The sequence below is a fragment of the Somniosus microcephalus genome, chromosome 12 (genome assembly GCF_052327205.1).
Source record: "Somniosus microcephalus isolate GS21.2 chromosome 12, FLI_Smic_1.0, whole genome shotgun sequence".
NCBI classification, from domain to species: domain Eukaryota; kingdom Metazoa; phylum Chordata; class Chondrichthyes; order Squaliformes; family Somniosidae; genus Somniosus; species Somniosus microcephalus.
The window spans coordinates 212,498,436-212,508,412 of record NC_140998.1 but is presented as its reverse complement, the minus strand read 5'-3'; positions in this window follow the sequence as shown (position 1 = coordinate 212,508,412).

Below are 9,977 nucleotides of genomic sequence, written 5' to 3'. Positions count from 1 at the left end.
ACCGAGTCCCGTTCACCCATCACCCCCTGTGCTCACTGCCCCGTGTCCTAACTCGCACCGAGTCCCGTTCACCCATCGCCCCCTGTGCTCACTGCCCCGTGTCCTAACTCGCACCGAGTCCCGTTCACTCATCGCCCCCTGTGCCCACTGCCCCGTGTCCTAACTCACACCCAGTCCCGTTCACCCATCGCCCCCTGTGCCCACTGCCCCGTGTCCTAACTCGCACCGAGTCCCGTTCACCCATCGCCCCCTGTGCCCACTGCCCCGTGTCCTAACTCACACCCAGTCCCGTTCACCCGTCGCCCCCTGTGCTCACTGCCCCGTGTCCTAACTCACACCCAGTCCCGTTCACCCGTCGCCCCCTGTGCTCACTGCCCCGTGTCCTAACTCACACCCAGTCCCGTTCACCCATCACCCCCTGTGCTCACTGCCCCGTGTCCTAACTCACACCCAGTTCCGTTCATCCATCGCCCCCTGTGCTCACTGCCCCGTGTCCTAACTCGCACCCAGTCCCGTTCACCCATCGCCCCCTGTGCTCACTGCCCCGTGTCCTAACTCGCACCCAGTCCCGTTCACCCATCGCCCCCAGTGCTCACTGCCCCGTGTCCTAACTCCCACCCAGTCCCGTTCACCCATCGCCCCCTGTGCTCACTGCCCCTTGTCCTAACTCGCACCGAGTCCCGTTCACCCATCACCCCCTGTGCGCACTGCCCCGTGTCCTAACTCACACCCAGTCCCGTTCACCCATCACCCACTGTGCTCGCTGCCCCGTGTCCTAACTCACACCCAGTCCCGTTCACCCATCACCCCCTGTGCTCACTGCCCCGTGTCCTAACTCACACCCAGTCCCGTTCACCCGTCGCCCCCTGTGCTCACTGCCCCGTGTCCTAACTCACACCCAGTCCCGTTCACCCATCACCCCCTGTGCTCACTGCCCCGTGTCCTAACTCACACCCAGTCCCGTTCACCCATCGCCCCCTGTGCTCACTGCCCCGTGTCCTAACTCACACCCAGTCCCGTTCACCCATCACCCCCTGTGCTCACTGCCCCGTGTCCTAACTCACACCCAGTCCCGTTCACCCGTCGCCCCCTGTGCTCACTGCCCCGTGTCCTAACTCACACCCAGTCCCGTTCACCCGTCGCCCCCTGTGCTCACTGCCCCGTGTCCTAACTCACACCCAGTCCCGTTCACCCATCACCCCCTGTGCTCACTGCCCCGTGTCCTAACTCACACCAAGTCCCGTTCACCCATCGCCCCCTGTGCTCACTGCCCCGTGTCCTAACTCGCACCGAGTCCCGTTCACCCATCACCCCCTGTGCTCACTGCCCCGTGTCCTAACTCGCACCGAGTCCCGTTCACCCATCGCCCCCTGTGCTCACTGCCCCGTGTCCTAACTCGCACCGAGCCCCGTTCATCCATCGCCCCCTGTGCTCACTGCCCCGTGTCCTAACTCGCACCCAGTCCCGTTCACCCGTCGCCCACTGTGCTCACTGCCCCGTGTCCTAACTCGCACCGAGTCCCGTTCACCCGTCGCCCCCTGTGCTCACTGCCCCGTGTCCTAACTCGCACCCAGTCCCGTTCACCCATCGCCCCCTGTGCTCACTGCCCCGTGTCCTAACTCGCACCCAGTCCCGTTCACCCGTCGCCCCCTGTGCTCACTGACCCGTGTCCTAACTCGCACCCAGTCCCGTTCACCCATCGCCCCCTGTGCTCACTGCCCCGTGTCCTAACTCGCACCGAGTCCCGTTCACCCATCGCCCCCTGTGCTCACTGCCCCGTGTCCTAACTCGCCCCGAGTCCCGTTCACCCGTCGCCCCCTGTGCTCACTGCCCCGTGTCCTAACTCACACCGAGTCCCGTTCACCCATCGCCCCCTGTGCTCACTGCCCCGTGTCCTAACTCACACCCAGTCCCGTTCACCCATCGCCCCCTGTGCTCACTGCCCCGTGTCCTAACTCACACCAAGTCCCGTTCACCCATCACCCCTGTGCTCACTGCCCCGTGTCCTAACTCACACCCAGTCCCGTTCACTCATCGCCCCCTGTGCTCACTGCCCCGTGTCCTAACTCGCCCCGAGTCCCGTTCACCCATCACCCCTGTGCTCGCTGACCGACATTGGCTCCCGGTCCAGCAACGACTCGGATTTAAAATTCTCATCCTTGTGTTCAAATCCATCCATGGCCTCCTCGCCCCCTCCTCCCTATCTCTGTAACCTCCTCCAGCCCGACAACCCTCCCTATCTCTGTAACCTCCTCCAGCCCCTACAACCCTCCCTATCTCTGTAACCTCCTCGCCCCCTCCTCCCTACCTCTGTAACCTCCTCCAGCCCGACAACCATCCCTATCTCTGTAACCTCCTCCAGCCCGACAACCCTCCCTATCTCTGTAACCCCCTCGCCCCTCCTCCCTATCTCTGTAACCTCCTCCAGCCCCTACAACCCTCCCTATCTCTGTAACCTCCTCCAGCCCGACAACCCTCCCTATCTCTGTAACCTCCTCCAGCCCCTACAACCCTCCCTATCTCTGTAACCTCCTCCAGCCCCTACAACCCTCCCTATCTCTGTAACCTCCTCCAGCCCCTACAACCCTCCCTATCTCTGTAACCTCCTCCAGCCCCTACAACCCTCCCTATCTCTGTAACCTCCTCCAGCCCCTACAACCCTCCCTATCTCTGTAACCTCCTCCAGCCCCTACAACCCTCCCTATCTCTGTAACCTCCTCCAGCCCCTACAACCCTCCCTATCTCTGTAACCTCCTCCAGCCCCTACAACCCTCCCTATCTCTGTAACCTCCAGCCCCTACAACCCTCCCTATCTCTGTAACCTCCTCCAGCCCCTACAACCCTCCCTATCTCTGTAACCTCCTCCAGCCCCTACAACTCTCCCTATCTCTGTAACCTCCAGCCCCTACAACCCTCCCTATCTCTGTAACCTCCTCCAGCCCTACAAACCTCCCTATCTCTGTAACCTCCTCCAGCCCCTACAACCCTCCCTATCTCTGTAACCTCCTCCAGCCCCCTACAACCCTCCCTATCTCTGTAACCCCCTCCAGCCCCTACAACCCTCCCTATCTCTGTAACCTCCTCCAGCCCCTACAACCCTCCCTATCTCTGTAACCTCCTCCAGCCCCCTACAAACCTTCTTATCTCTGTAACCCCCTCCAGCCCCTACAACCATCCCTATCTCTGTAACCTCCTCCAGCCCCCTACAAACCTTCTTATCTCTGTAACCTCCTCCAGCCCCCTACAACCCTCCCTATCTCTGTAACCCCCTCCAGCCCCTACAACCCTCCCTATCTCTGTAACCTCCTCCAGCCCCCCTACAACCCTCCCTATCTCTGTAACCTCCTCCAGCCCCCTACAACCCTCCCTATCTCTATTACCTCCTCCAGCCCCCTACAACCCTCCCTATCTCTATAACCCCCTCCAGCCCCTACAACCCTCCCTATCTCTGTAACCCCCTCTAGCCACTACAACCCTCCCTATCTCTGTAACCTCCTCCAGCCCCTACAACCCTCCCTATCTCTGTAACCCCCTCTAGCCACTACAACCCTCCCTATCTCTGTAACCTCCTCCAGCCCCTACAACCCTCCACCCTCCAATTCCGGCCTCTTGCGCATCCCCCGATTTCCATCGCTCCACCATTGGCGGCCGTGCCTTCAGCCGCCTGGGCCCTGAGCTCTGGAATTCCCTCCCTAAACCTCTCCGCCTCTCTCTCATAAGAACATAAGAATTAGGAGCAGGAGTCGGCCATACGGCCCCTCGAGCTTGCTCCGCCATTCAATACGATCACGGCTGATCTTCGACCTCAACTCCACTTTCCCGCCCGATCCCCATATCCCTAGATTCCCCTAGAGTCCAAAAATCTATCGATCTCTGTCTTGAATATACTCAACGACTGAGCCTCCACAGCCCTCTGGGGTAGAGAATTCCAAAGATTCACCGCCCTCTGAGTGAAGAAATTCCTCCTCATCTCAGTCCTGAATGGCCGAGCCCTTATCCTGAGACTGTGACCCCTGGTTCTAGACTCCCCAGCCAGGGGAAACATCCTCCCTGCATCTACCCTGTCAAGCCCTGTAAGAATTTTGTATGTTTCAATGAGATCACCTCTCATTCTTCTAAACTCTAGAGAATATAGGCCTAGTCTACTCAATCTCTCCTCATAGGACAATCCCCCCATCCCAGGAACCAGTCTGGTGAACCTTCGTTGCACTCCCTCTATGGCAAGTCTATCCATCCTTAGGTAAGGAGACCAAAACTGTCCACAATACTCCCGGTGTGGTCTCACCAGCGCCCTATATAATCGCAGTAAGACATCTTTACTCTTATACTCAAATCCTTTAAGATGCTCCTTAAAAACGACCTCTTTGACCAAGCTTTATCCTAATATCTCCTTCTGTGGCTCTGTAGGACGAGCGGGATTACCCCTTGGCCCGTCCAACAGGTTAGAGAGTTCAGACTTGAGACTTATGAGAAATTAATACCAGACACACTGGTTCTGTCTTTAACCGTTTATTGTTCCTAAGACAGATTCAAAACCCCAACCACTGTTTGAGCAGTTCACCAATAATGTTACAGGAAATCGTACATACGACCACCCGCCGATGATCAGTCCAGCGTTGCTTGTAGGTCCTCGTAAGCGAAAAGACTGGCCAGGCCCCTCCTTCCGACTGCAGCCTGACCCTCGTAGGTGAGATGATTGTGGCCAAACCACCTTCTTCTGACTGCAGCCTGACCCTCGTAGGCGAAATGATTGTGGCCAAACCACCTTCTTCTTACTGCAGCCTGACCCTCGTAGTTGAGATAATTGTGGCCAGGCCACCTTCCTCTGACTGCAGCCTGACCCTTGTAGGTGAGATGACTGTGGCCAAACCACCTTCTTCTGACTGCAGCCTGACCCTCGTAGGTGAGATGATTGTGGCCAAACCACCTTCTGACTGCAGCCTGACCCTCGTAGGCGAGATGACTGTGACGAAACCACCTTCTTCTGACTGCAGCCTAACCCTCGTAGGCGAGATGACTGTGGCCAAACCACCTTCTTCTGACTGCAGCCTGACCCTTGTAGGCGAGATGATTGTGGCCAGGCCACCTTCTTCTGACTGCAGCCTGACCATTGTAGGTGAGATGATTGTGGCCAGGCCACCTTCTTCTGACTGCAGCCTGACCCTCGTAAGCGAGATGATTGTGGCCAAACCACCTTCTTCTGAATGCAGCCTGACCCTCGTAGGCGAGATGACTGTGGCCAGGCCACCTTCTTCTGACTGCAGCCTGACCCTCGTAGGCGAGATGACTGTGGCCAGGCCACCTTCCTCTGACTGCAGCCTGACCCTCGTAGGTGAGATGACTGTGGCCAGGCCACCTTCCTCTGACTGCAGTGCTGATATTCTTTAGCCCCTGTGCTTTATGCAGCTTCCGTTGCCTTTTGCAGTAAATCAATCATTCAGAGATAGTGAAACGTCCCTTTAATGTTGGTCTGAGCTGTTAAATGTTTACATTAACCCCTCCTGTGTGGCTTATCCTTATCACAGCCCCAAATTGTTCACTCACTCCTAAAGTTTACAAAGGGCGGCAGAAAACCACTTGGTTCGGTTCATGAGTTACGTCGTATTCTGCATTTCAAAACCTCAAAGGTTAGACTTCTCACCTCAGCAGAGTCATCAGAGACACCATGGGGGAAAAGTTCAGTTGGTTTGCGCCTCCCGTAATGGGCGCTAATGGGGAGCAAAGCAACTAGCGCCCGGGCGCGGCGATGTTTGCGCCGCTCGTGAAATTGACCAGACATTTTGCGGCGACGCTAAACACTACGGCCACGACCTCCTGCGCTGTCAGATCGTGATGTCAGTCGAGCGTGCAACGCCCCGGTAGCGCCCCGGACCGGATATTGAGTGGCGCCCCCTGCCTTACCACCTGCCTCTAGCAATGACAGGTTGAGGGGAGCGTTTTGCAGTCGGGAAGGGACTGGGGGAGCGCTATTTAAAGGCGACCGCTTCCGGCCTTTTTTTGTCGGCGACATTTTTGCACCACGCATTCTGAGAGAGAGAGAGAGGCTTCTGGAGAGATTCAACGCTGTGTGAAGGAGTTCTGGGTACTGAGCAGCACTTTGCAGGTTTATTTTGATTTGACCTTCCTCGTATCGATTTAGAAGAGACTGTGGGGGCTGCACTCTGAGCTCTTTCCCTGGGACCTCTCCATTGTTCTTTCCAGCAGATTTGACGTACAGGTCTCTCCAGGCCGAGATTCAAGGCTGCAATGAGCAGGGTGTGGATGGAGAGCAAGATCGACCCTCCCCTTTAAGAACTGGCCGGCGCCAGTGTGTCCGTGTTCCATTGCTGACTGACATCACATCAGCTTCGCCAGCGCTCTGAGGTAGCGCCTCGCTCCTCGGCGTTAGCGCCTTAAGACAGGGGTGTAGCGCCTGATTTAGCGCTCCAATCACCTCCAGGGGCGATAGAAGCCAAGTTTGCCGTCGGAGGCGATAATTAGCGCCAGGCGCTAAACTTTGCGCACGGCCGATAATGGCGCCCCAAATAGGGCGATACCGAATTTTTCCCCCAATTCTACAAAACTAAGGGGGTTTGTTTATCTCTGTTGTCTCTGACTACCCCCTGCAGTCACAACCATGTTTCCTGCCTCATCAGTGAAAGACTGCTTGTTACATTCACCAACAGTATTTCACTTCGTAAAAAGTCAAAGCATTTCAAGAAATATTAAAATTTAACGGTCTGTATATACTTTCTACAGCTCGGTGTCAAATTTTGTCTGATAATCGCTCCTGTGAAGCACCTTGGGACAGAAAGGCGCTATATAAATGCAAATTGTTTTTGTCGGTCCCTTTCCCCTCCTCTTCCCCCCCCCCCCCCCCAAACCATTTTAGATTTTTTTCCTTATTCAAAAATTTCTCCACTTCCCCTTGTTGGGATATATTCTGGCCCCCACTTCCCCATGTATCTGTGGTCAGGCATTCCCAGGTCCTAAGAACAAGCTCTGCGTAAAAATATAAATAGATCAAAAAATAACCAACCTCTACTTCCGTCTTTGGGGGCGGTGATGTTGGGTTGACTCGACACTTGGGGGAGAGGGGTGGGGGGTCAAAGGTGACGGCAGCCACAGGAAGCTGAGCCCTGCAGCTGCGAGGGGACCCTCGATCTCGCTCTCTTTTGCCGGCCTGCGGGATCTTGCTGTGCGGGCACGTCATAGAAACATAGAAGATAGGAGCAGGAGTAGGCCATTCGGCCCCTCAAACCTGCTCCGCCATTCAATGAGATTATGGCTGATCATCCAAATTCAGTACCCTGTCCCTGCCTTCTCCCCATACCCCTTGATCCCTTTAGCCTTAAGAAATATATCCAACTCCTTCTTGAATATATTTAATGAATTGGCCTCTACTGCCTTCTGTGGTAGAGAATTCCACAGGTTCACCACTCTCCGGGTGAAGAAATTCCTCCTCATCTCTGTCCTAAATGGCTTACCCCTTATCCTTAGACTGTGACCCCTGGTTCTGGACTCCCCGACCATCGGGAACATCCTTCCTGCATCTAGTCTGTCTAGTCCTGTCAGAATTATACAAGTTTCAATGAGATCCCCTCTCATTCTTCTAAACTCCAGCGAGTATAAGCCCAATCGACCCAATCTCTCCTAATACGTCATTCCTGCCATCCCAGGGATCAGTCTGGTGAATCTTCGCTGCACTCCCTCCATGGCAAGAACATCCTTCCTCAGATAAGGCGACCAAAACTGCACACAGTTCTCAAGGTGTGGTCTCCCGTAGATATCCATCTGGCGGGGGTGGGGGGGGGGTCCTCCCGAGGTGGGAGTGAAAGGTGGCACGTTTTCAATCGGGTCAGGGCATCGAGGTGTAAGCAGTTTTTGATCCTAGCCCAATTGCCGGCCGGACGGTTCGAATCGCCCCCCCCCCCCCCCTTACGAAAGTTCTATACCCGGTAATTATTATTCAGAGCGTAAATGAAATAAGTCATGGACGGGAACGCTTCGGTGAAAAATCAAACTGATATTTATTTGGCCTAACATACACTGGCTAAAACATGCACTACTAAATGAAATCACTATCCCTGTGGAGAATTAAAAAATCCAGGTTACAATCAACATACATACAGTACAAAACTGGGGACTATAACAAGCAGTAATTCCCTTGTTGCTATGGTGGACTCTATAATTCCACCCCTACTAACAAATTACCCAGTCGCATAAGCCCCTTCGCCCGGCTAAACCAAACGAAGCTCCCACCCTCGAAATAGCCCAAAAGCTTCACTTCTGAGACTATGCTTACCCCCACACGCGGTCGGTTTCGATCGCTCCGCTCGTTAGCTTCTCTGGTGCTTCTTGTTAGTTCATAGAAACATAGAAACATAGAAGATAGGAGCAGGCGTCGGCCATTCGGCCCCTCGAGCCTGCTCCACCATTCAATGAGATCATGGCTGATCATCCAAATTCAGTACCCTGTCCCTGCCTTCTCCCCATACCCCTTGATCCCTTTAGCCTTAAGAAATATATCTAACTCCTTCTTGAATATATTTAATGAATTGGCCTCTACTGCCTTCTGTGGTAGAGAATTCCACAGGTTCACCACTCTGGGTGAAGAAATTCCTCCTCATCTCTGTCTTAAATGGCTTACCCCTTATCTTTAGACTGTGACCCCTGGTTCTGGACTCCCCGGCCATCGTGAACATCCTTCCTGCACCTAGTCTGTCTAAGCCTGTTAGAATTTTATAAGTTTCAATGAGATCCCCTCTCATTCTTCTAAACTCTAGCAAGTATAAGACCAATCGACCCAATCTCTCCTCATACGTCATTCCTGCCATCCCAGGTATCAGCCTGGTGAATCTTTGCTGCACTCCCTCCATGGCAAGAACATCCTTCCTCAGGTAAGGTGACCAAAACTGCACACAATTCTCAAGGTGTGGTCTCACCAAGGCCCTGTACAACTGCAGCAAGACATCCTTGCTCCTGTACTCGAATCCTCTTGCTACGAAGGCCAACATACCATTTGCCTTCTTAACCGCCTGCTGCACCTGCATGCTTACCTTCAGCGACTGGTGCACAAGGACACCCAGGTCTCATTGCACTTCCCCTTCTCCCAATTTATTGCCGTTCAGATAATAATCTGCCTTCCTGTTTTTGACACCAAAGTGGATAACCTCACATTTATCCACATTATACTGCATCTGCCATGCTTCTGCCCAATCACCCAACCTGTCCAAATCATACTGGAGTTTCTCGGCATCCTCCTCACAGCACACCCGCCCACCCAGCTTTGTGTCGTCTGCAAACTTGGAGATATTACATCTAGTTCCATTAGTCCAATACGCATGGGTCCGATGATGACCCATCGCTGATTAAGCACTGGAGTGCTCAGAAGAAAAAGGGTTTGATCTTGTAGGAGCAGGAAGCGAGAGAGAGAGAATGGTGGAAAAGAATCTATCTTTATAGGAGTCTGGCTACCCCTATCTTTTCCCCGCCAATCTTTAAAATCCTTTTTCTTCTGAGCGCCCCGGTGCTTAATCAGTGATGGGTCATCATCGGACCTATGCATATTGGATTAATGGCCCTAAGTCTGGGACATATCTTTCGGCCTTTGTGTTGGGAAAAAAAACTGGCTCCTTTTGGGCTGGCTGAGGCTGGTGGGTTCATTAGCAAAATACTGCAGATGCTGGAAATCCGAAATAACAACAGAAAATGCTGGAAAAACTCAGCAGGCCAGGCAACATCCGTGGAGAGAAATTAGAGTCAACGTTTCAGGTCAAAACCCTTTATCAAGACTAAAGAGGCACAGGGAATGAAATAGATTAAGAGGCCAGGCTGGGAGAGAACAAAAGAGAAGAGACATTAAGAGGTATTCAAAACCAGACGAGATGGTGATCGGACTAGTGGAGACAAAAGACGGCTCTAGATTAGGTGTGAAATGCGCTGGCAGAATGGGAGACAGCTGCCATGTGGGAGAGAGAAAAAAAGGGGGGGGGGGG